The 26,414-nt window shown below is 39.3% G+C and overlaps 1 long non-coding RNA gene across 3 annotated transcripts in view; it reads left to right on the top strand.

Moving 5' to 3' along the window:
- LOC123478292 (uncharacterized) overlaps window positions 1–23,326 on the top strand; it is a 34,225-nt gene extending 10,899 nt beyond the window's left edge. The window contains exons 3-5 of one of the 3 annotated variants that reach the window (XR_008425588.2): window positions 15,472–15,568; window positions 17,501–20,943; window positions 22,830–23,325. This is a non-coding gene — a long non-coding RNA (uncharacterized lncRNA). Of the gene's footprint in view, window positions 1–15,471; window positions 15,569–17,500; window positions 20,944–22,829 lie in introns of all 3 variants that reach the window. The other 2 variants (XR_006653460.3, XR_008425587.2) reach the window with 2 other exon arrangements.
- The last annotated feature ends 3,088 nt before the right edge of the window (window positions 23,327–26,414 follow it).

Genomic DNA, 26,414 nt, shown 5'->3' with positions numbered 1-26,414 from the left:
TCAGGGTGCCGCTTCCATAGCCATGCTCTTCCTCTGCAACCTTGGCCTGCCCTCTGTGGGAGTAGGGCCAGCCCCTTTTGCGACCCTGCCCTCCCTACCTGCCCGTCCTTGGTTAAAAGTCTCCTATCCAGGCAGTCTGTAGTTGGTAACTCCAGGTGACTGTTCCCCCCACTTTGTTTTAATTCCAGTTTGGTTGTGGGAGGAGGTGTGAGAGAGGTCCTCCTACTCTGCCACCATCTTGCCACACCCCCAATCTATGTACCTTCTGATGAATTTTGCTGTGAACCTAAAACTGCTCTAAAAAATAAAGTCTGTTTAAAAAAAAAAAAAGTCCTAGAAGGATGCCAGTCCTGCTATCTTTTAAAATCTTGGCAGCTAAGCCAATAAAGCATGTTATTTTTCAATAGTATGCATAATGGTGACTGTAAGATTTTGGGGGAGTGGGCTCCACCCTCAGGCGACCCAACCCCCCTCACCGGCCGCCACGGATGAGAATAAATCTACCAAGACTTGATCTGCTTGGGGAGGAAAGATGGCCAATCTCTCAAAGGAGAAGGGTCCAGGGCCTTTTCCTTGATCAGCTTTTATGGGGTTCATTTTGCACAGGAATACAGGTAAAGCTCATCAATCATTGTCAGGCAGTAAGGATCAAACGATAGATAACAAACAAAGAACTCTGAGGGCTTATTCTGAGTCAGGGTCAGTTAGCTAAAGGGCTATAAGACTTTGGGAAACAAACTCATTTCAGGCTTGGATCCTTATCATTAAAATTGAGGTATTAGCAAAGCAGGTTTCCAGGGTTTTATGTATTCTTTCTTAGGCCTGATCCCCCGGGGGAATCTGCCCTCTCCAGCACAGGACTGCACCCACCTCTGGCATTGTTTCAGGTTTAAGTCAGGCAGGGGAAGTAAAGCAGCCAAGAGATTAGGAGACTTCTTGCAGACAGAATGAGGACTTAGGCTATGTCAAGGCCAAGGGCAGAGGGTCCATCATCCCCTTCTTTTATAGCCCCCCAAGTCCTTCCCTGTGGGCCTCTTCCGTGACCATGCCTGTCTTAGGTCGTCCCTCCCTTGAGGAATCTTACCTGTCATTGGCTAACTGGTCAGGCTCAGGGCCAAGCAGGGTAAAGTAAAGTGGGCAGAGGTGGCGCTCCTGCCAGGGAGATAAGCCTTAGTGGCTTATGGTCCCAAGGTCTTTGACTCAGCCTTAACCATGGGGGTTTACAGCTTCTGAAACAAGGCAGGGCAGTTCCCAACAACTTTTAATAGAAAGATTTATCCATGTAAGTATGAATAACTGGCAGGTAATACAAATAAAAGGTGTATATATATATTTCAAAGTAAATAAGAATAGGTTTTCTTTTTCTCTTTAAAAAAGTGAAGTTTCTCATAATTTCAGGTGCTTTTAAAGATTTCTGTCTTCTGAGTGGCAGAGAAATGCTCTCCACGATGTTCCTATTTTTTAACAAAAATTCTTAAAAATGCCACACTTCAGAGATCTGCTTCTGATGATGGTGTTGCCTCTATGGCTGTGGAAAAACTTCTGGGTTACATGAGGAGTCTTCGCTGCAGCGTCCGTCCATGCAGGGAGCAGTGAGTGCTGACTCGAGGAGGTTCCTTTCTCATAAAAGTGGGAAAACATGTGTGACCAAGTGTGACTGGAGCCCCACCTGTGTGAAGGGCAGGAAGTGTTTCTTTTCAGACTAAGTTCTGCTTGGCGACCTTTCTTTATTTAAAAAATCATTTTAAAAACGTCCAGTCTCTGTAGTTTTTAAAAAGGACTGAAAAAGGATAAGAATTTTTCTTTGGCAACATCAGCAAGCACATAATGAACAGAACAAGGAGGTGGCTACTTTAAGGAGATGGCCCATACTTTCCACCAGTTGCCTGCTGAAGGGGAACCTCGAGGTTGCCCATTCTTCAACAATATGCCTCCGAATGTTAAAAAGAAATGTTGTTTCTCAGACATCACATATTGGAGAGAACTGTTTCCAGCCTCCCCCCAGTACAAAGAAGTTTCAAACAGATTTCAGAACACTTGTGTCATTGTGCTGGGACATTGTATGAGAACTTCAGAAGCCAGAGAATCACAGTGTGCTATGCTACCCCAGGAATACATGTGGGTCACACTGCCTAGCAAATCTAAAACTCTCTGTGGTAGATTCAGTAATTATTTAAAAAGAGTTCATAGGTTAGGCTGCCCCAAAGCTCTTGTAGAAAAACGAGAATTCCATTTGCCTAGAGACAGGTTCGGAATCCAGTGCTCCAGGGATAGGACCGGCCACCTCCTGGATCAGGGATACCTTTGCATTGCTGTTGCCAGGGATACTAAATGTTTTTGCATTTTAACTGTTATCCTTGAGTCACTCCCTTGCTTTCCACGAGGATGAGTTTCCTGGGGATTTTGTCAGGCTGAAGGTTGTATTTACCATGCCTCTGGAGTTTTCCTCATGCTACTGTTATAATTATTAATGTTTCAACTTATGTTCCTAAGCAAAGTTGTCTTTTGTTCTGTAATGCGCTTTTTTCCCGCCCCCCATTGGAAATCCTGAAATTTGGAAGAGTGTAGCCATTTGTGTGAAAAAATAGATACATATTTGTAGCTATGTTTTTTAAGAAACAACGACAAATAATACATACATTTTTTAATTTAAAAATGTATTTTATTGATTATACGATTACAGGTGTCCTATTTCCCCCCCTTTATTCCCCTCCACCCTGCACACTCCCTCCCACCCACATTCCCCCCCTTTAGTTCATGTCCATGGGTCATACATATAAGTTCTTTGGCTTCTACATTTCCTATATGATTCTTAACACCTCCCCCATCTATTTTGTACCTACCATTTATGCTACTTACTCTCCGTACCTTTCCCTCCTCTCTCCCCCTCCCATTCCCCCACTGATAACCCTCCATGTGATCTCCATTTCTCTGATTCTGTTCTTGTTCTAGTTGTTTGCCTAGTTTGTTTTTGTTTTTGTTTTAGGTGTGGTTGTTAATAACTGTGAGTTTGCTGTCATTTTACTGTTCATATTTTGATCTTCTTTTTCTTAGATAAGTCCCTTTAACTTTTCATATAATAAGGGTTTGGTGATAATGAACTCCTGTAACCTGACCTTATCTGGGAAGCACTTTATCTGTCCTTTCATTCTAAATGAAAGCTTTGCTGGATTAGAGTAATCTTGGATGTAGGTCCTTGCCTTTCATGACTTTGAATACTTCTTGCCAGCCACTTCATACCTGCAAGGTTTCTTTTGAGAAATCAGCTGACAGTCTTATGGGTATTCCATTGTAGGTAGCTGTCTCCTTTTCTCTTGCTGCTTCTATGATTCTTTCCTTATCTTTAATGTTGGCTAATGTAATTATGATGTGCCTTGGCGTGTTCCTCCTTGGGTCCAGCTCCTTTGGGACTCTCTGAGCTTCCTGGACTTCCTGGAAGTCTATTTCCTTTGCCAAATTGGGGAAGTTCTCCTTCATTATTTGTTGAAATAAATTTTCAATTTTTTGTTCTTCCTCTTCTCCTTCTAGTACCCCTATAATTCGGATATTGGAACGTTTAAAGATGTCCTGGAGGTTCCTAATCCTCTCCTCATTGTTTTTAATTCTTGTTTCTTCATTCTGTTTTGGTTGAATGTTTCTTTCTTCCTTCTGGTCCACATCACTGATTTCAGTCCCATTTTCCCTCTCATCACTTTCAGTTCCCTGTACATTTCTCTTCATTTCACTTTGCATAGCCTTCATTTTTCCCCTCTAATTTGCGACCATATTCAGCCAATTCTGTGAGCTTCCTGATTACGAGTGTTTTGAACTGTGCATCTGATAGGTTGGCTATCTCTTCATTTCTTAGTTGAATTATTTGTGGAGCTTTGATCTGTTCTTTCATTTGGGCCACCTTATTTTTTGGTTTCGGTGCACCTGTTGAGTATAAGGGCCGGAGCCTTAGGTGTTCATTAGGGCGGGGCAACCCACATGGCTGTTCTGTGAGGTTGTATGTCAGGGAGGGGTCCTAGAGGGAACAATGTCACTTGCTCTGCTCTCTGCCCTTGCGCAGTCATTTCCCCTGCTACCCACAATCAAATTGGGCCTTTCTGGTGCTGATTCCTGGGTGGGTGTGTTTGTGTACATTCTAGGACCCTGTGGGTCTCTCCAATGAGCTCTCCTGTGAGGCTGGGAGTTTCTTCCACCACCTCAACCCTCACAGGTGTTTTCAGTCAAAGGTTTTGAGGCTCTATTTCCCGGTACTGGAACCCTGGGTTGTGCAGTCTATCTTGCTCCCCAGTTGTTCCCCCTGGTTTATCTGCACATGAATGTGGGACCACCCAGTTCGCAATCCACCGTCTCGCTGGGTCTGCCAGCCCCTGCCTTGCCACAAGTTCTCTCTGCCCAGCTGCCTGTCTCCGCCCCTCCTACTGTTCTGGATGAATGTTTCTTCTTTAACTCCTTGGTTGTTTGGCTTGCATACAGTTTGATTTTCTGTCAGTTCTGGTTGTTTTTTGTTTTTCAATTTGTTGTCCTTCTTTTGGTTGTTTGAGGAGGCACAGTGGGTCTACCTACACCTCCAACTTGGCCGGAAGACTCCACATTTTTTAAATTATAAGAAAGGTAAGTATTTTAGGAGGCAAGCCCTCCTTTTGTGTGGCAAGCCCTGTCGTTGGCACTTTATCTTAACCATTTTATTTAATTCTCACAGTAGCCTTTCAAAGTTGAGGATAACAAGGCACAGAGCGATGAAGCCAGGTCCATCTGGATAATAGCTTCACTGACTCAAAATTGAACACATTTTTATCTCTTTTGAATGGAAGGCAGGGTGGATTGGCAAGAACTCACGGAGACCTTTGGCAAGACTCTTGGTTCCACTGTGGTATAATTTCTCATTTTATGTAAGAAGAAACAATGTAATAATCTACCCTCCAAAGCTTGCAAAACAGGTTCTGGAGAGATTGTCATTGGTGACATGGTGGTGGGTGATGCAAGCCTAGGATTGGGGCTTCCTTGTAGGGTAGTGGGAGAGAGGGAAGCCACAACCTGTTCCTAGAACCAATGACAGGGAGGTGGCAGAAGAAGTGGTAGGTAGTAACTGGAGCTCAAGGGCCATTTCTGTGGGGAGCTGAGGCCCCATTCACTCCCATTAAAGGGCACCAGGCTGATAGGTAAGGAAGACTGACATTAGCATTACTAAGCTCCTCCTTTCGTTTGCAGAATAGTTAACATAGATCTTCAAGGGCAGCCAGTAGCATCCTGTAACGTCTATCAGATCCTTTCCATGTGCCTAGCATTGTATACCAACCTCTTAAATATCATTTGATTGTCACAACAACCCTACAAATATTTTTATTGTCTTTTTGCAGAGAGGGCAACTGAGGATTTGAGGGTCTAAGTGTCTTGCTCAGGATCATAGAGCTGGTGGGTAAAGAACAACCCTGTTTTTGATTACTAGCATTTTTGTACCTTTTCCATAGGCCCTTTTGTTTTTACACAATTGTGAGCCTGGATTTCACTTAGCTGAGAGGCTTTCAGGTTGAGAAGCTTAAAATAGGTCAGGAATGCTCTCAGAAACTTAATCCCATTTTCATCAGAGTTGTTAATACAAAATTAACTTGATTTTATTGTTTCAGACCTTTCCCCTTCAATCTCCAGAACCAAGCTCCAGAGAGTTACACTTTCACTGTGCCTATCAACTCAGGCCTTAAAAAGAGTGTGATAAGTCTTACATGGTCATGGCATATAATTCTTCTTGATTTCTGTTTGATAGTATTTTGTTGAGAATATTTATGTTTATATTTATAAAGGATATTGGTTTGTAGTTTTCTTTTTTTGTCATGTCTTTGTCTGGTTGAGATATCTGGGTAATATTGACCTTTTAGATTGAATTGAGAAGTTTTCTTCCCTCTTTTATTTTTTAGAAGATATTGCAAAGGGTTGGTGTTAATTCCTCTTTAAACATTTGGGAGAACTAACCAGTGAAGCTATCTGGGTCTGCACTTTTCTTCATGGGAAGATTTTATATTATAAATTCAATCTCTTTACTTCTTAGAAGTCTATTTAGATTTTCTATTTTATTTTATTAAATTAATTTCAGTAGTTTGTGTCTTACCAGGAATGTGCCGTTTCATCTAGGTTATCTGATTTGTTGACATACAATGGTTCATAGTATTTACTTATACTTTAAAAAATTTTTTTATAAAGTTGGTATTAATGTCCCCTCTTTCATTCCAGATTTAACTATTTAATTTGAAGGGTTTTTTTTCTTGATCAGTCTATCTAATGGTTTGTTCATTTTGTGGATTTTTAAAAAGAAGAACCAACGAACAAATTTTTTTCTATTATTTTTCTCTTTTCTACTTTATTTATTTCTATTATACTCTTCATTATCTTCTTTCTGCTTGCTTTAGGCTTAGTTTGCTCTTATTTTTCTAGTTTCTTTATTTGAAATATTAGGTTGTTGACTTAATACATTTACAGCTATCAATTTCCCTCTAAACACAGGCTTTACTACATCCCATTTTTGGTATGTTTCACTTTCATTCATCTCAGAGTACTTTTTAATTTTTCTTTTGATTTCTATAGGACTATAATACTTAATGTCCACATATATGTGAGTTTCCCAAATTTCTTTCTTTTTTTGAAAAATTGTTAATTTTTAAATTTTGTTGTGTTTTTTACATTATCATTTACCCATTCGATCTTTTTTATTTCTAATTTTAGTCCATTATGGTTAGAAATCTTTGCATAATTTAATTTAAATCTTTGTTAATTGATGCATATTTTGTATAATTTATGTTATTTTATTTAATTTTTAAAAATTTGTATAACTTAAATCTTTGTTAATTGATGTATAATTTGTATAATTTAAATCTTTGTTAATTTATGGAGGTTTGTCTTATGGCTGAGTAATTTCCTATCCTGGAGAATGTTATGCAGGTACTTGAAAAGAATTTATATCCTGTGGCAGTTGGGTGGATGTTGGTTAGATGTCTATTATGTCTAGTCAACTTGTAGTGTTGTTCAGGTCTTCTATTTCCTTTTTAATCTTCTACCTAGTTGTCCCATCCATTATTGAAAGTAAAATATAGAAGTCTCTAATTGTTGTTGAATCGGCCATTTCTCCTTGCAATTCTGTCAGTTTTTACTTCATGAATTTTTTAGGTTCTGTAGTTACGTGCATATATGAGTATGTTCATAATTGTCATTTATCTCTGATGGATTTTTTCTCTATCATTATAAAATGTTCTTTTGTCTTAAAGCTTCTTTGGTCTGATATTAGTATACCATTCCAGCTCTTTTTTAGTCACTTTATTCATTATGTCTCTTTCCTTAATCTTTTATTTTCAACTTATTTTTGTCTTTGAATCTAAAGTGTGTCCCTTGTAGATAGTGTCACAGCACTTTGAATATGTTATCCCAATGTCTTCTGGCCTCCATGCTTTCTGATAAGTAGTCAGCTATTAATCTTGTTGCAGATCCCTCTTATGTAATAAATCACTCCTCTCATTGCTTTCAAGACTCTCTGTTTTTATTTTTTGATAGGTGGACTATGATGTGTCAAGTGTGGATCTCTTTGAGTTTATTGAGCTTCTTGGATGTGTGGATCTTTGGTTTTCATCAAATTTGGAAAGTTTTTGTTCATTATTTTTTCAAGTATTCTTTCTGTTCTCCTTCCTCTCTCTTTTTTTTATTTTCCTGGGGCTCCTATTATATGAATGTTGTTACATATAATTATGTCTGACAGGTCTCTGAGGAACTGTTCATTTTCATATATTCTTTTTTCTTTGTGACTGAATAATCTCTATTAACCTTTCAAGTTTGTTGATTCTTTGTTCAAGCAGCTCATATCTATTACTAAGCTCCTCTATTGATTTTTCTTTTCAGTTATTTTCCCTTTCCACTTCATAATTTTTGTTCATTCTTTTATTTATTTATTTTAAATAAGTTCTCCTTATTGGTATTATGTACCTGGTGAGAAACTGTTCTAATATGTTCCTTTACTTTCTTAGACATGTTTTCCTTTGGTTCTATGAATGTATTTATGAATCTATAGCTCATTGAAAGTTTTTGTCTAATAAGTCTGACATTTGAGCCCCTTTAGGGACAGTTTTTATTCACTGCCTTTTAACCCCTGTGTATGGACCATGCTTGCCTATTTTTTTACATCTTACCATTTTTTTTGTTATATACTACATTTAAAATAATATAATGTGGCAACTCTCAAAATCAGACTACCCTACCCAACCATAGTTTGTTGTTCTATTTGTGATGGTGGTTGTTATTGTTGCTGTTTGTTTAGTAACTATCCTGAACTAGTTCCATAAAATCAGTATTCTTTGTTGTGTATGAGTACAGAAGTCTTTGCTCAGTTAACTTAGTAATCAGCTAATGACTGGATAGACATGTCCTTAAATGCCTTGGGCTAGTAAGTCTCCCAGCCTTTGCAGAGGGGCTTCTCCGGGCATGTTGGGACATAATTTATGTGTGTTGATGGACCGCATATACAACTACCTTAGCCTTCACTTTATACTTGTGCAGAATCTCAAGGCTAGCCAGAGTTGAAAAAATATGGACCTTCTCAGATATTTCCTGGGCATACTCAGAGCCCTGTACATGTGCATGGCCTTTAAAGTTCCTAGGAATATATTGAGTTTTTCAAAGTTCTCTATGGGCTTTTTATTCATTAGCTTTTCTTTTAAAATAGTTTTTGTCAGCTTCTTATTTGCTCAACTGGTATTGCTGTGTTAAGCAGCTGTAATGTTAAATAATTGTTTTGGATTGTTTTTGACAAGCACTGTGGGGAAAAGGATAGTCTACTGGGCAAGTGCTGAGTTAGGTCAAATAAAGACAAGAATTGTGAGTAGAAGTCTCCAGGGAGCTGCCAGACCGGTCATTTAATGACAATTCTTTAGGAACAGAAATGTCTGGGGAGTGCACAACCTGTATCACTGCCCCCAATGACTTCTCTAGTCACTGGTATTCACAGCTGCTATGATTATAAGACTTTTGGGTTTCAAGATTTTTTTTTTTTTTTTTTTTTTAGCGAAAAGCAATAATACTAAGATATGTCCAGCAGGGAAACAGAAATTCCCTACTTTATTTTCTTTCTACTCTCCATGTCTATTGTTCAATTTTGATTACAATATCTGTCTTTGAAAAAAGCCACATGGTTTTCTGATTCTTCTTTCAATCCCTTAACTCTTCAAGAGTAAGGGGTTTGTGATGTCCTATTTTTCAAATCCATACTTTTCCTTAATCAAGGTAGGCTAGAGCCTTGATTAAAAGTGTGCTCCCAAGGTCAGTAGCACAGACCTGGCCAGAGGGAACCTCAGAAATGCAGAATCTCAGGCTTCACCTTAGAACTGCTGAATCAGAACCTGAATTTTGATAACATCCACTGGTTTTCCATGTGCACATTAAAATTCTAGAGAATTTCATGCTTTAAATCATAACACTTAATTTAGTTATAAATGTCCTTCAAGTCATATGTTGCTTATTAGTCTCACCATTTAAAAAAATGAATTGAACCTTTTATTAAAATCTAACAAAAAGTAAGTTTTATAAGACATTGAATATAGTGTACAATTTCCACCACTTTTCTGAGGCTATAATTACAGCTGGGTCTGGCTCCTGATCACATTCTGATGTCATCCTTTCTTTCATGTCCCCTTCCTTCCTCATCCTCCCTCCCACTGCTCAGGAACTGATTAGGACCCAAGGATTTTGGCTCCAAAGATCTGAGGGACATGGTTACAACCCCACTGGACTGCAAAATCAAATGTAATAACAATGTATTTGTCTGTGTGTTTTTCTGTGACGCTCAGTCTTGAGCTCAAGCCAGCAGGCAGTGGTGCCAGACCTCATGTTGGACATCAAGTGAGAAAAACAAGCAGCACAGTTTTTTCCTTTTTGCAGCCTAGCAACTCCAGGAAACCTTAAGAAGCAGAGGGCAAAGACAGACCCCAAACTGGTAGCCACTGGAGATCTTAAAGGGATAGGATTGGGCCCAAGTCCAGCCAATGGTACGAGGCATCTCAACAATTAGGACTTTTCAGATGTAATTCATCAGAATTTATTATATCCTTGTCATGCAAGACCATAAGAACCTTTCGTGAGGGAATTGTCTTATGTCTGAAAGTACAACAAGTATTCTAGATTTCCCAGGATTGCATTTTATTTTTGTAGAACCAATAACTCTGGGTTTATCTCTGGCAAGGGAGAATTTCAGGCTAAGGAGGAAGAAGTGGATGGACCATGGCAGCCCATTTTTGCAGGGCCTCTCCAGTTACCCAGTCAGGCAGCTTAACTATATATGGTATTGGGAGCACTTCAGCAAAGATGTAAATCCTGCTTATCTCAGAAAAATTGCTGATTCTTGATCTAATCAATAACCTGGATGAGAATGAATCTTCATGTTGAGAAAGCCTGGCATGGAAATTCTACTCAGTTGATATGCACTTGAGAAATCAGCTATGCCTTGTTTCAACAGATATCTGAAAAGTTCGGAGGGCAGGTTTTGACTAAGTTACTCCTTTAACTTATTATTAATTAGTTAGACATTTCTTGGGTTGTTTTATAGTCATATCTCTCTGGATTTAGGGGATTGCATTGGACTGGATTAGGCCTTTTTACCCATTAATATCACTAACTGAACCCCTGAGACAGTGTTTCAGATACTGCCTCAGGCTGCTCCATGTACAGCTCTTCTCCTCCTCTCTCCCCTCTCTTTCCTTTTCTTGTCTTCCATCTCTCTACTTTTTATTTCTCTGTGGCCTATGGCTGGGAGCCCTACTAACATTAATCAATCCATTGTCTAATAGATATCTTCTATGCACCAGGCACCATGCTGGGAGCTGTGGAGGATGCAACGATGAACACAATATGTATTTGTCCTTGATGAACTTACCCATTTGCTAGAGAAACAAGCATACACAAACATAAAGATGATCTCACACTGGGAATACTTTGCTATAAAAATAAGTACAAGTATAAATACAAGAAATTCAGGCAAGGAGAAATTACCATTGTCTCAGACGGTCAGGGGAAATGACTTTCCAGGGTTGGTGAGACTTGAAAAAATAATGAGAAGTTAACAGCTAAGATATCAATGTTTCCTCAAGAAAAACAAACAAATGCTGTTGAGCCCTGGACTAGTTCTTCTGGACCTATAATTTAAAAATGTTCTTTCCAGTCCAAAGTGAAACATTGAATTTCTGGAACAGATTTTGATTATGTTCAGAGTTTTTCCTCAATATAGTATCTACTATAGTATTTATTTAGAATAAATATTATCTATAAGTATTAATAATTTTCATGGCAATTTGAGTATCTAAACAAATTTCCAAGCATATGCTAATTCATTTGAACTTGTAAAAAACATCCTCTCTAAAGTCCAAGTTAGTTGTGTAACTGACTCTCCTGTTCCCTCTTATCTACACAAATTGAAAGTTGTGAGTACTTAAATGTATTCAATTAAAATATTGGAAATGACTATGCACTAGCTGCATATCTTCCTATTAAGACTTGGACCTGGTGTCAAATCAGAGTAGCTGTGTTCCACTGTAACAGCCCCCCAGACACAAGAGTAGATACTGTGGCAGGTTCCAGTCCAACCATCTCATTACCACAGAGCTGTGAAGGGTTTCCCTAAAAGCCAGTCATCAGCTTTTGCCTTTCTGTGTTAGTATTGGCACAACCTCTGTATCTTAGAAGTGGGAGTCAAGTGTGAACCCTTTTTCACCTTGCCCTTTCTTCTTCTGACCTTGGTTTTAGTTTGCTTTGACAATTGATTTGCTTCCTCATGCACAAGCCTCCCTTTCCTGAAAGGAAGAGAATGCTAAAAGGTCAAGCACTCCCACTTTTCACCATAAGTTCATGGCTGTTTTCCCTACTCTTTCCCAGGTTGTCTACTGACACACGCAGCTACTGGCACAGTAACATTTGTTTAGGTTAATCTCTGATAATATGGTCACCCAAACTACCCATTTTGATACCTATACTTGGTGTTATTTCTGCCTCTGAGGTCCTCAGGAAAAACAAACATCTTTTGTAACAGTTATTTTCTTTTTCTTACCATACCAGCATCATAGTCAAATCAGGAAAATCCTTTCTGGTGAAAGTTCTGTTAGAGATAAACCTTAGATTCATGCAAATGGCTGGTGTGATAGAAGGTCACAGAAGAGAGCCTTTACTGCAGGTGGGTTTGCATTCTGTGTTGCCTGGAGGGCTGCAAAGCCCCAATTGCAATTTGTAGCAATTTTCCATCTCAAGTCCAGAAAGGTCATTCTGTGTTTAGTTAACCTAATCTCTTAATGTATATGGATTTTAAATTGCTTACAAGTGAGTAACAAACTATAACTCTTTATTAATTTATATTGGGAAGCTTGATTTAATTTGCCAAAGTTAATATATATATTTTTTCCTTTTGGTCCCTCAGTGCTGCTTTGTTCATGGCAGCTGCTGACCAAGGGGTACAGTTTTGGTGTCTGTCAGTGTAGACTCTGTTGACCAAGGATGATTTTCAGTCTCAAGGATTCGGAAAATTTTCTAAGTAATCTGGAAGGGAAAGCTTTGTTCTCTTGGACCTCTGAGTTTTACCTTGCTTTTCTTGTCCAGTGTTATTTTATCACCTTGTGAATTCTGCTGAATAATATCATTGTTTGTCTTTAGTGATCTCCTCCCTGCTTTAACCAGTTTCCTCCTTGTGTAGTGAATAAATAATGTTTCACATTTTTCTGAGGTCAATGCCAGGAACCTCCACAACAAAAAGCACCAAAACAGCCTTTTCACTGAAGTCCTTAAAATATAACCTGAAGGGGACTAAAGTTTAAAGCTGAGTGCAAAAAGAGTTTGACTACAAATTCTTGTTGCCTAGATGTGGAGTTTCACTTGATTTTCTGATCATGTGCATGTGTGTGCATGTGTGAGAGAAAGGGAGTGGGGGAAGAAAGAGAGAGAGAGAAACAGACTAAATGTCTCTGTGTGTCAGTTCTGTCTTTTATACTCTATTTGCATTCATTCATTCATTCATTCATTCATTCTCCCTCTCCTTTACATGGTTCAATGTAATTTTTTTCTATTACTCTTGCCATTAAAACACAATCAGAACCAATGGTCAGGTAGTCCACAGAGGTATGGCTGTGATGATTGTCAAATTTGTACCTGACGACAAATTATTGTTGCCTCAAACCACACCTGAGTGGTCCTCTGCTGCCAAGGGATCCCCCAGGGCTCTCCCAATCCAGGGCTCATACTTGGCATAACTAGGATTGAGTCTCTGGGATTCTACTTTGATGTACCTCTCCCTGTACCCATTCTGGTTAGTGTCATCTAGGCTGTACCAGTAATTACCTTATTTTGATTATCACCTCCTCTAAACACAAGCACCTAACTCACAGAGTACATGGTTGTTCAGCCAATCTTAGTTCTGAAATTGAGCCAAGATCTGTGAAGGAAGCACAAGAAATCCCCAAATGGTGAGAATAGATTCCACAAAGTTCTAATGATCACCTTCTTTCCTCATTGTGACAAGTTAGATGGTCACAATATGGACCCAGCTATCTGGCTGAAGTGGGAGCTTCCTGTCACTAAAGCAGACTTGAATGACTTCCAAGGCCCTTTCCAAGCAAATGATATTTAAAAATTAGTAAACATTGCAAATTCTCCCACAAAGGGCATAACTTGGATGTCACATGAAATACGTAAGAGCTAAATAAGTAAAGAACCAAGTACTACCTTAAGGCCTCTGTTTGCCTGTTCTTGGTTTAGACATCTGGTGGCTGCAAGATTCAACTCAATATAGTGTAAGCCTATAATTATGGGACTTTATGCTGCAGCACTGCTTATCCACGGCAACCAAGAGGACGTGGGATGAAATGACAAGCGTGTGTGGGGGTACCAGGATGTTAGGGAGGGAAGTAGTTTGATTTGGGGAACAAGCAGTTGAACTTTGTATGTACAATGACAACAATTAAGGGAGGATTTATCTGTGGGTGAAACTGAAGTGGAAGGAGTCTCTAGTCTCCTGAAATGGATGAAGTGACCACTGCTACGAGCCACTCCGGAGGGACATAAACTCTGCAGAGTATGGCATCCAGGGGAAGTGGCTCTGGTAGTCAAGGCTTGTCCTCTGAAGAAGGTTGCAGGTGAGCTGTTGGGAGTGAAGGAAACAGAAGCAGAGGGTCTGGGTGGAATGTCAGTATGGCTGCTGCAGTGACTTCTCTCAAGTTAGCTAACTTGAATGTACTTCTATTGTCTCCTTTGTAAAATGGGGATTATAATATTTCCCCCGTACCTTTCTTAGCCATTGTAAGTGATGTGGTTAGTTGTGACAAGTGTCAGTAATGATTTTTGCTATGAGTCCGGGAAGCGAAGTGGGTGCTGGAAAAGGGAAACATTCCAGGGCCTGCAGCCATGAGACCCCTGGCACCCTACGTGCTCTCTGGTCATATCCGGCTGGGTTGTATACCTTTCCTAAATTAAAAAAAATCAAATCCCAGGAAAGTTGAAAGATCAGAATAATTAACATCCATATCCTGCCCTCTTAGATTCACCAGCTATTAGCATCCACACACACACACACACACACACACACTTTTATAAGCCATCTGAAAGTAGTATGCCAGTATTATGATACTTCACTTCTATATGATTCTGAATGAGGCACAAACAAAGACATTTGTCACTTTTCTATTCAGTAATCCTATTTCCATACCTAAAGAAACAAAATTCAATGATATTCAACATGATCATAAAATTTTTAAGATGTTCCGGAATGTTGTCAAGGTTAATGCATTGCATTTGCCTGCTATTTCTTTCATAGACTTTAGAACAGCCTTCCTTTCTCCTGTTCTTTCTTATTGAATCTATGATACGTCCAGGCCAAATGTCCTGCAAAGCACTTTGTGCATTCCTGTCACTGTCATTCCTTGTCGAGTTGTGTTTCTGAGTCAGCCCTTCCTGCTCTGGTCTATGGGTCATGGGGTTGGCTTTGGTGCCGTAGCCTGAGGACCTTGCTAGATGCTCTGGGTTTGCACTTGGGGAACTAAGGGTAAATTTTTGCACACATATGCCTCCAAAGGACTCCTGGTTCGCTCAATTCCTATTCATCACCACCTAAACCTATATTTACTACAAAATCAGCCATACTTGCTACACCATGACCTCTGGATCAGTTCTAAAATGTGAGGCAGAAAAGGGTTTTTCATTTTTCATCTGCAGTGATGGTGTGGGTTCATTCTCAAGGCACCAAAAGTAAAGTGGGGGCTGAATGAAGATTTGAAAGAGGATTTGTTGTTTCTGGCTTGAGTATGTGTGAAGAAATTTTCTTCCTCTCCAGCTTGCCCATAACAGATTAACACACTGTAGGCTGTAAATAGGGCTAAGACTTTGAGTTGTGAAATATTAGATGAGTGGAGAGGACAGAAAACTGGGTTATCACTGCCACAAGCCTCTCCAGCATTTACACAGCTCCTCTTATTTTCCCAGGGATCTATAATGTTGGAGACAGAAGAGATCATTTTGAAGATGAGGAAATGAGCCCAAGAGAGACAAAGTGATTTGCCCAATGCTACCCAGCTCATAGGTGGGCAGACCTGAGATTTAAGTGCATCTCCTAAATCCAGCCCTGTGTTTTGTCTGTTGTACATGCAGATGGAGTCACTTGATTTTGTATTTAGATGCCTGAGAAAATAGTTTGAAATGGCAAGTGCTGGGGAAGAAGAGAACACAATTAATTCAGCAGATGTGAGAGACTCTCATAATAGTCAAAATGAGAGGAGTGTTCTTCTCCCCTATCCTTGAATCTTCAAACTCGACCAAAGATGGCATTCTCTAAGAAAGGACAGAGCACTGTGCTTCTTGAAAATTCTTTCCATTCTGGTCTGCCAAAATCATAGTTTTTTGACCTGCAGAGTTTATACTATGTATTTGGGGATAGGAAACTTTCTTGGGTTGCTGTAACGGATTAGTTGTTTTTGAATAGCAAACCAAATCACTTTTGAAACTATTTGTTTTTCACAGGCATTTTCCTTCTGAAGTTATTTTGCAAAAATCTTTCTCTTCTTTCTCCACAGACATATAAATATCATTTGCAATTACCAGGTGTCTGTCTCCACCTGTCTATTACAGAGGGAGTTTTCAGAAGTTCCAATTATATGCCAAATTTCAGATCATGGCCTAGATTGTACTTTGATCCTAAAAATAGAATTTAAGGTATTTTTTCTCAACCAAGTTGCAAATATTGCTGTGGTTTTATTTTTTTGTGCATAAAATATATTTGTTCAATGGGTCTCCTTTTTTCGGTTAAAAAGAAGTATCTTCAGTTCCCTACAGAAAGGAAGGAAGGAAGGGAGGAAGGAAAGAAGGAAAAAGAAAAAAATCATCAACCACCTACACTTAATATTTTGGCCAATTGTTTAGGTTGTGAATTTTTCAAGCTCTTTTCAATCTTTATGAAAATCTCTAGGAGCAGTGGAGGAAGGAAATCAGTAAGCTGCACATCTTTACCAGTTAGATGTTTTGGCTGCAAATAGCAGAAACAAACAAACAAATAAACCTTCAGACTGTTTTAAATAATTAAATTTATTGGCTCATAGTATAAGGAACCTAGAAATGGTGTTGCCTTCAGGGTGCATTAATCTTGTGAGTTGACAGTGTCTTCAGGGATTCAAGTTCTTTCCATCTCACCATTCTGCTAACTGCAGGATACACTTTGTTTTAAGGCTGGTTGCTCTTGGGGTCAAAATATGCTTGTCAGTAGCAATTGGAACTGTATGAGTCCTTTTTCAAGTTTACTTTGAAGGAGAGATAATCTTTTCCTATGGTTCTCTCTGGTGCCCAGAAAATTTCCTAGAATATGTCCCCTTATATTAACCTAAATTGAGTCATGTGCCCATTTCTGAACCAATTCCTGTCACAAGGAGAATGCCATACTTATACCTTGTTATAGCAGGGTGAGTTCCCCAGGAAGCAAACTCTGAGACAATTTGTATGCATGAGGTACATTCACCTAGACAGGTTACTGGATGTGAGCTGACTGCAGGGACACCTTGCAGCCTCGGGCAAGTTCTCTGTCTTTGCTTTGCCTTTCTAGGGCAATCCCTAGAAAGGTACTCAGTTGAGAGCCATTCATTATCAAAATCCTAGCAGCTGGGGGAATGGATATTTCAGTCCTGAAGTGTGGGGATCTTGGCAGCGCAGCACAACATACACTGCATTTTACCCATTGATCCATTTGGCTCTACCTACTTTCCTTGTATAATATGCTTTTGGAATAGCTCCTCCAGGAGTCTGATTGTTCTGTGTTCCTGGGGAACTTACAAAAGGGAGGTTAGCAGTCAGGAAAAATTGCTACCCCTTTGAGATTTGAGGAGTTGAATAATCAACTTGCCACCAAGTACCTAGTTAGTTTCTTCAAGGGATGATGCTACAGCAGCGGTAGGCAGATTGGGAAAGAATATCAGAATTTGAAGTACCACTCAACTAGCAGGGAATTTACCATATTTTTCTTTTTCAGGTATCTCCAGCCTGATTTCAACACAGTCAAAATCTGGAAGTCAACCCTGTAGAACTGACAGAGACCCAGAAAAATTCCTTTAGTTTTGGCTTGAGAAGCAGAAAAGAGAACTCTTAAAGCTCAGAGGTTGGAGGAATCACCCTGGGTTTTGTATTTTTTTCCCTTTTTCTTTTTCTCCATTCACTTTTACCTCAGGATCTTGTGGTGGGGGCAGTGGCAGCCAAGTAGCCAGCATGGGAAACTACAAAAATCAAAATTCTGAAAAGGGAAACTTTCATTTTTCATTTGGTGTAGCTACAGTGAATGTAAGAGGCAGAGCCAAAAACCTCTCCCCCAACTCCCACTCCCTTTCTGTCTTTAAGTCACTTGGACCCCAGATTTGACTTACTCACATCCATGAGTGATTTTGGTTGAAGGACTGAAGACAATCAATAGATGCCAATAATGAGATAGCACAGATGTTGGAATTATTTAACAAGGACTTTAAAACAGACATAGGAAGAATTGTGAACGTTTTTTGAAACAAGCTTAAAATGGAAAGTTAAAAAAGAAGACATAAAGATGAACCAAATGGAAATTTTAGAACTTCATTGGAAGGACTCAATAACAGAATGAAGAACAGAGAGGGAAGAAATAATAGTACACTTGATGCCAAATCAATGGAAATTATTCAATATGAACAACAGAGAGAAGAAATATTGAAAAATTAAATAGGCTTCTGATCAAGATGGTGATATAGGCAGATATGGTTCACCTCTTTGCACACCTCACCAAAATTACAACTAAACTATAGAATAACCATCACTCAGGAACATCAGAAATCGAGTTGGATGGAAGTCTGACAACTATGGAATTGAAGAAACCACATCCATCCACACTGATAGGAGGGGCACAGACGTGAAACAAGCTGGCCCCACAATGATGTGGATAAAAATTCAGGAGGGATTATCTCAGGAGCTGGGGGGGGGAGGGGGTCCCAGACCCACACCAGGCTCCCTAGTCTAGGATTCCAGTCTAATTCCCCACAACTTCTGTCTGCGGAAACCAGCAGGTATTGAGATGGTGGAAGAGGCTGCTGGAGCCCCCAGCCATTCTTCTTAGAGAACCCACACATGGACTCATCTACTCGGACTCACTTCCTGTGAGCTCCAGCACCCAGGTGGCAGCTTGAAGGGCACCAGTTGTACACAGCGAGAGACTGAAGTGTCTGGCATAGGGGTGAGCAGAGGCCATTGCCCCTTTGCTGAGCCCTCCCCCCACAGAGCCAGTAGGTAGGCTGGTGCCATATCTGAGACTCCATCAACCTGGCTAACACTGTGTGACCCACTTTGGAGATCCACAGAGGCTCCAACCCACACAACTTATGGGCCCACCCAAGCTGCTTTTCCATAACAATGGCTGGTCTTGGTTCCTAAATCCTATCAAACAAGTAGCAGCTGGCTTCAGTGAGCCTTAGTGGCAGCCAGATTAGAGTCACAGTTTGGCTTCAACTGGGAATCTCCAAGTCCAGCATAAATAGCAGCCATCTCAGATTGCTTAACAGTTCAGGCATGGTTGGCCATGGGGCAAAACACAGGTGGGGATTGACCTTGGCCTGCACCACCTGGGAAACCCCAGGGCCAACACACCCAGTACACAGCTACAGACCATGATGGAGCACCACCACCCTACCCCTGCACAACTGATCCTCTAAGAGGACGGAGCTTGGTGGACAGTGGTCACAGCCAGTCCTTGCAGCTGACTGGCCTGGCTAAATCCCTCCCAAAGGTCTACCACAGCAACGAAGGCTCAACTACAAGAGGAGGGTGTACTCAGCCCACACAAAGGGCATACCTTGTGTACCCAGCTTGGGTGATAAGGGAAGTTGTGCCACTGGACCCTACAGGACACCTACTACATTAGGCCACGCTATCAAGACAGGGAGTCATAGCAGCTCTTACATAGGAACAAACACAGGGAAGCTGCCAAAACGAGGAGACAAAGAAACATGGCCCAAATGAAAGAACAGATCAAAACTCCAGAAAAAGAGCTAAACGAAATGGAAATAAGCAATCTATCAGATGCAGAGTTCAAAACACTGGTTATAAGGATGCTCAAGGAACTTAGTGAGGATCTCAACAGCATAAAAAAAGAAAACCAGAAATGAAGGATACATGAACTGAAATAAGGAACAATTTACAGGGAAACAACAGTAGAATGGATGAAGGTGAGATTCACATCAATGATTTGGAACATAAGGAAAAAAAACAAGCAATCAGAACAACAAAAAGAAAACAAAGAATCCCTCAGAATGAGGATAATGTAAGCAGCCTCTATGACAACTTCAGTGAGGTCCAATGTTTGCCTTATAGGGATGCCAGTAGGAGAAGAGAAAGAGCAAGAAATTAGAAATCTATTTGAAAAAAATAATGAAAGAAAACTTCCCTAACTTGGTGGTGGAAGTGCACATGCAAGTCCAGGAAGCACAGAGTCCCAATTATGATGGATACAAAGAGGCCCAGTCCAAGACATCATTGTTAAAAAGCCAAAGTTTAAAGATAAAGAGAGACTCTTAAAAGCAAGAAAAAAGAAGCTAGTTACCAGGACATTGCTAGATGGGAGGGGAGTGTGGGAGAGAATGGGTGAAGAGGTGAGGGGATTAAGAAGTACTAATTGGTAGTTACAGAATAGCCAAGGGGATGTAAAGTGCAGTGTAGGAAATGGAGAAGCCAAAGAACTTGGACACATGACCCATCTACATGAACAATGGTGGGGGATTCCCTGAGAGAGTAGTGGGTGCTGCATGGAGGGGGGCAAAGGGAGACAAATCAGGACAACTGTAATAGCATAATAAATAAAAGATAATTAAAAGAAAAAGAAAAATTAAAGAATAGAACTCAAAGGTCCACTGGGACAACTAAAGGCCTAATGTTTGTTTCCTTATACTCCCTGAGGGAGAGAAGAAAGAATGTGGTGCTGGAAAGACATTTGAAGAAATGATGGTTGAAAACTTTGCATGTTTGGAGAAAGAAAGATACTTACAAATTTTAGAAGTGGAGCAATCCCCAAACAGGGTAAAATTAAAGAAATCTCTACCCAAATACATCATACTCACATTTCTGAAACATCAATGACAAAGAAAAATTCTTGAAACAGCTAGAGAGAAATGATGCATCATCTCTAGGAGAACAACAATTTGATGACAATGATTCTCTCTCACAAAACCGCAGAGGTCACAAGGAAGTGACACAACATTTTTCAAGGGCTGAAAGAAATGAAGTGTCAGCTCAGAATTCCATATACAGCAAAAATATCTTTCAGAAATAAAAATAAAATAAAAACATCCTCAGATGAAGAAAAACTAAGAAATTCTGTACCCAGCAGACCTGCTTTAAAATAATTGTGAAAGGGAAATAATACCTGAAAGAAACTTGGAACATCAAAAACAAAGAACAACAGAATTGGTAAATATTTGGGTAAATACAATAAATTATTCTCTTGAGTTCTGTGAAATGTATCTTATGGTGGAAACAAAAGTATAACTTTGTCTGGGGAAGTTTTCAGAATATGTAAATATGATATTTAAGATAATACCTCCACCATGAAGAAGGGCAAGGTAAGGGAAACTTTTTGGTTTTAAGGTTTCTATATTTTAACTGAAGTGACAAATATTGATTATAAATAGACTGTGAAAAGTTAAGAATGTATTTTGTAACTTCTAAAGCAACCACTAAAAAGAAATTACACAGAGATACTATCAAAATCATAATAGACAAATTAGAATAGAATAATAAAGGAGCTCAATAGCTCCTCCCCAAAAGAAAGCAGGAAAGGGTAAACACAGAAGTGAGAAACAAGGAACAGAAAACAATAATAAAATGGTAAACATCAATATAGAAATATCAATAATTTCATTAAATGTAAATGCTTTTAATATACCAGTTAGTTAACAGAGATTGTTAGAATAGATTAAAAAACATGTCTTAGCCATATGTTGTATATAGGAAACATAATTCAATTATAACGATATAGATAGATTAAAAGTAAAGAATGGGAAAAGATATACAATGCAAAAATTAACAATAAGGAAGCTGGAATGGTTATACTGATGTCAAAATATACCTCAGAGGAAAGAATTACCACTGGGTGAAAAGAGATATTACATAGTGATTATATAAAAATAAAAAGGCCAATTCACCAAGAAGACATAAAAGTCTAAACATGTATGTACCTAACAACAGAGCTTCAAAATACATGAAACAAAAATCGACAGAACTTATAAGAGAAATAGACAAATTGAAAATTTATAATTAGAGAGTTCAACACTCCTCTCTCAGTAATTGGAAGAACAAATAGACAAAAAAATCAGCATGGATATGGAGCTGGATGACATCAACCACTGAATGTAACTGACATTTTAAGGCACTCAATCCAATAGCAGAATGCTTATTCTTTTTTAAGTGCATATAGAATATTTCCCAAGAAAGACCGTAACCTGGGTCATAAATCAAACTTTAAAAATTTTAAAAGAATTGCTTTGTCCCTGATCTTAGTGGGAAAGTTTCAAATTTCTCACCATCGAATATGATGTAAGCTTTAAGATTTTTGTCAATGTTCTTTATCAAGTTGAGGCAATTCATTCCATCCCTAGTTTACAGAGAATTTCTCTCGTGAGTAGATGTTCATTTCGTCAAATGCTTTTTTTTATATCTGTTAGTGAGATCATTTGATTTTTCTTCTTTAGCATGCTGATGTGACAGATTGCATAAATTGATTTTCAAATGTTGAATCAGCCTTGCATACTTGGGATAAATTTCACTTGGCTATGGTATACAATTCCTTTTATACAATATTGGATTTAATTTGCTAATATATTGAGGATTTTTACATCTATGTTTGTGAGAAATTTTGGTCTGTAGTTTTCTTACAGTGTCTTAGGGTTTGATATTAGGATAACTCTCATTTCTTAGAATAAGCTAGAAAGTATTTCCTCTGATTCTATCTTCTGAAAGAGATTATAGGAAATTGGTATAATTCCTTCTTTAAAAATTTGGCAAAATTCACCAGTGAACACATCTAGGCCTGTTGGTTTGTTGTGAAAGATTGTTAATTATTGATTCAATTTCTTTAATAGTTATAGACCTATTCAAATTATCTATTTCTTTTTGTGTTAGTTTCACCAGATGTGTCTTTCAATTAAATATTTTATTTTATTTAAGTTGTGAAATTTGTTGGCATAGAGTTGTTCATGTATTCCTTTATTATCCTTTTAATGTTCATGGGCTCTGTGTTGATATTCCCTTTTTCTTCTTTGGTATTAGTAATTTGTGTCCTCTCTCTTTTCTCTTAGTCTTGTTGACTTTGTTGATCTTATAAAGAGTCAGCTTTGCAAGGGACATAAAGGAAAGAATAAACAAATGGGACCTCATCAAAATAAAAAGCTTCTGCATGGCTAAAGAAAACAGCACCAAATTACAAAGAGAACCAACAGTATGGGAAAACACATTTGCCAATGATACCTCAGACGAGGGCCTGATCTCCAAAATATATAAAGAACTCACAGGACTCCACTCCAGGAAGACAAACAACCCAATTAAAAAATGGGCAAAGGACTTGAACAGACACTTCCCCAAGGAAGACATACAGAGGGCCCAGAGACATATGAAAAGATGCTCAGCATCACTAGGCATCAGAGAGATGCAAATTAAAACCATAATGAGGTACCATCTCACACCAGTCAGAGTGGCCAACATAAACAAATCCACAAACAAATGTTGGAGAGGATGCGGAGAAAAGGGAACCCTAGTGCAGTGTTGGTGGGAATGCAGACTGGTGAGGCCACTGTGGAAAACAATATGGAATTTCCTCAGAAAACTAAAAATGGAACTGCCCTTTGACCCAACAATTCCGCTGCTGGGATTATACCCTAAGAACCCTGACACACCAATCCAAAAGAACCTGTGCACCCCAATGTTCATAGCAGCACAATTTACAATAGCCAAGTACTGGAAGCAACCTAAGTGCCCATCAGCAAATGAGTGGATCCAAAAACCATGGTATATTTACACAATGGAATTCTATGCAGCAGAGAGAAAGAAGGAGCTCCTACCCTTTGCAACAGCATGGATGGAACTGGAGAGCATTATGCTAAGTGAAATAAGCCAGGTGGTGAGGGACAAATACCATATGATCTCACCTTTAACTGGAACATAATCAATAGAAGAAAAAAGCAAACAAAATATAACCAGAGACATTGAAGTTAAGAACAATCTAACAATAGCCGGGGGGGGGGGGGGAGTGGGAAGAGGGGATTACAGGAACTACTATAAAGGACACATGGACAAAACCAAGGGGGAGGATGGAGGTGGGTTCAGCTGGGGTGGGGTGGAGGGATGGGGAGAAAAGGCATACAACTGTAATTGAATAACAATAAAAATTTAAAAAAAAGAGTCAGCTTTGGTTTTATGGTTATTTTTTTCATCTATTCACTTCCTGTTTTCAATTTGATTGAGTTCTGCTATAATTATTATTTTTAAAGATTTTATTTATTTATTTTTAGAGAGAGGGGAAGGGAGGGAGAAAGAGATGGAGAGAAACATCAGTGTGTGGTTGCCTCTCGCACATCCCCACTGGGGATCTGGCCTGCAACCCAGGCATGTGCACTGATAGGGAATCGAACTGGTGACCCTTTGGTTTGCAGGATGGCACTCAGTCCACTGAGCCTTGCCAGCCAGGACATGAAACTTCTGAAAGGCAAAACAATATGGATATATTTGAACTTCAGCTGTGCAGCCTAGATTTCCCTGGCCTCTCTAACTTGGAGGCACACCTGACTCAATGATTATAAGAAGGGTTAGGAGGCTTCCTGCCTTCATTTAGACAATATTTATTGAACTGTTATGTTCCTGGAAATGTTCTAGGTGTTGAAAAAAAATAAATGATAGACAAAAATTCCTGGTGTAGTGGGGAATGTGTACAATAAACAATTATACAATACACAAAGCAGTTCATTTAGAGAGGGGCTGCCCCTAGTACATGGCAAATGATGGAAGGCATAGACCCAGGGCAATGGGAGTAGGGGTGCAGCAGAGGCAATAAGAGTTACTTGTCTTCTGGGAATATGCCATTCAACCTGTGCCAGTCCAGAGGCAGAGCCCTGCACCTATCATGGTTATTCCTGGAAAACTATGTTCACAAAAGCAGCATTAGACAATGTAGCGATCTGTAAGAAAGGGTTTCATTAATCATCCTACTGCAGAAACATAAAATCTCCACTAAATATTTGTTTCTCCTGAGTTCTTCCTCAGCCTCATCCACCAGGTGATGAGGTGATGACAGACTAGAATTTTATGGCTACATAGGAGCAGCAAACCCTAGTGAAGGCAGGTGGAAGAAAGAACATCCTAGGCAGGAGAACATGGTACAAGCCAAAGTTTCTGAGGCCTAAGATTATGTCTATTTTTAAAAAGGGGAAATAGTTTAGGATTGTTACACCTTGCTAAGACTGGGGGAGGGGCATGAGCAGAGGTAATTTTAGAAACGTGTCCTTGATGGCAGGGTGCAGAACCATTCGAATGGTGGAGACCCCAAGAGCAGGGAGACAAGTTAGAAACCTGGAACACTGATGAGGAAGGAAGGGGAGCCACGATGGAAAAAGTGAATTAAAATAATTAGAGGATTGAAGTCATAGATAACTCTGTGACGTGGAAGGGAAAGCACTGTGAGTGGGGATATGAGACAGCTAAAAGTTAGGGTTTTTTTAGAGAGTAAGATATTGGGTTACCTTATGCAAAACTTAAGATGAGGAAGAGTCCTGGATAATGAAAGATTGAAGATGTAACTCTAAAGGTGACAAACCACAGTCTAATGGCAGGCAAGAGATGATGATGATGATGATGATGATAATGGCTTGCCTTTGGTTTCATGAAGAATACAGAGGTAAGAAGCAGGCTTGGAAGTGAGATCATCATATAGAACACAGCCTGGCATATTGAAGCCCCCAATAAATAAATGATTGAGGTGCAAAAATAAGTATATAGTCAGATTCAGAATCCAGTTGACCTTTGAACAACATGGATTTAAACTGGGGGGCCCATTTATATGCAGATTTTTTCAATTGACCACAGTTCAATTCCTCCATGAAGTAAACCCAAATTGTTCATTTGTCAACTCTGCAGTTGGGAATCTGTGTATGTGGAGGGCCAACTGTAGTTATACATGGATTTTTGACTTTGCTGAAGGTCTGTGCCTCTAATAATTGTGTTGTTTGAGTCAACTGTACTCTAATGTTGTAAGGGTGGTGGGTAAATCATTTAAGTTACAAGAGAATGTCCAAGCTAAGAAAAAGTCTTTTAAGAGTTTATTTGAGCCGAATTGATGATGGTTGCTGGGAAGCAAAACCTCAATGAATTAAGAATATGCTCCAAGGAATGGTGGTTTTGAAGCTTATTTTATACATGAGAATCTAGGGAGGAGTCTAAAGGAGGGTTACATGAAATTTACTGGTGGTTGATTAAGAAGGCAGGAGAAAGCAAAATGGGGAAATCTTTGAGGTTGGATAAAAGTAAAATGGAGAGGTACATATTTCTTTAATTTTTTTAAATTATATTTTATTGATTGTGCTATTACAGTTGTCCCAATTACACCCACTATGCCCCCCTCCAGCAGCCCCCCACTCCCTCAGGCAATCCCCACACCATTGCTCATGTGTCATGAGTACAAGTTCTTTGGCTACTCCATTTCCTATACTGTACTTTACATCCCCATGGCTATTCTGTAACTACCTATTTGTACTTTTTAATCCTCTCATCAATTCATCCCCCTTATACACCCTCCCATCTGGCAACTATCAAAAAGCTCTCTCCATCAACCATTCTGTCTCTGCTATTCTTGTTTGCTTAGTTGGTTTTTTAGATTCAATTGTTGATAGATATGT

Source organism: Desmodus rotundus, chromosome 11, assembly GCF_022682495.2.
Source record: "Desmodus rotundus isolate HL8 chromosome 11, HLdesRot8A.1, whole genome shotgun sequence".
Lineage (NCBI taxonomy): Eukaryota > Metazoa > Chordata > Mammalia > Chiroptera > Phyllostomidae > Desmodus > Desmodus rotundus.
The sequence above is the reverse complement of the archived record's forward strand: the minus strand, read 5'-3'. Positions and strand labels throughout refer to the sequence as shown.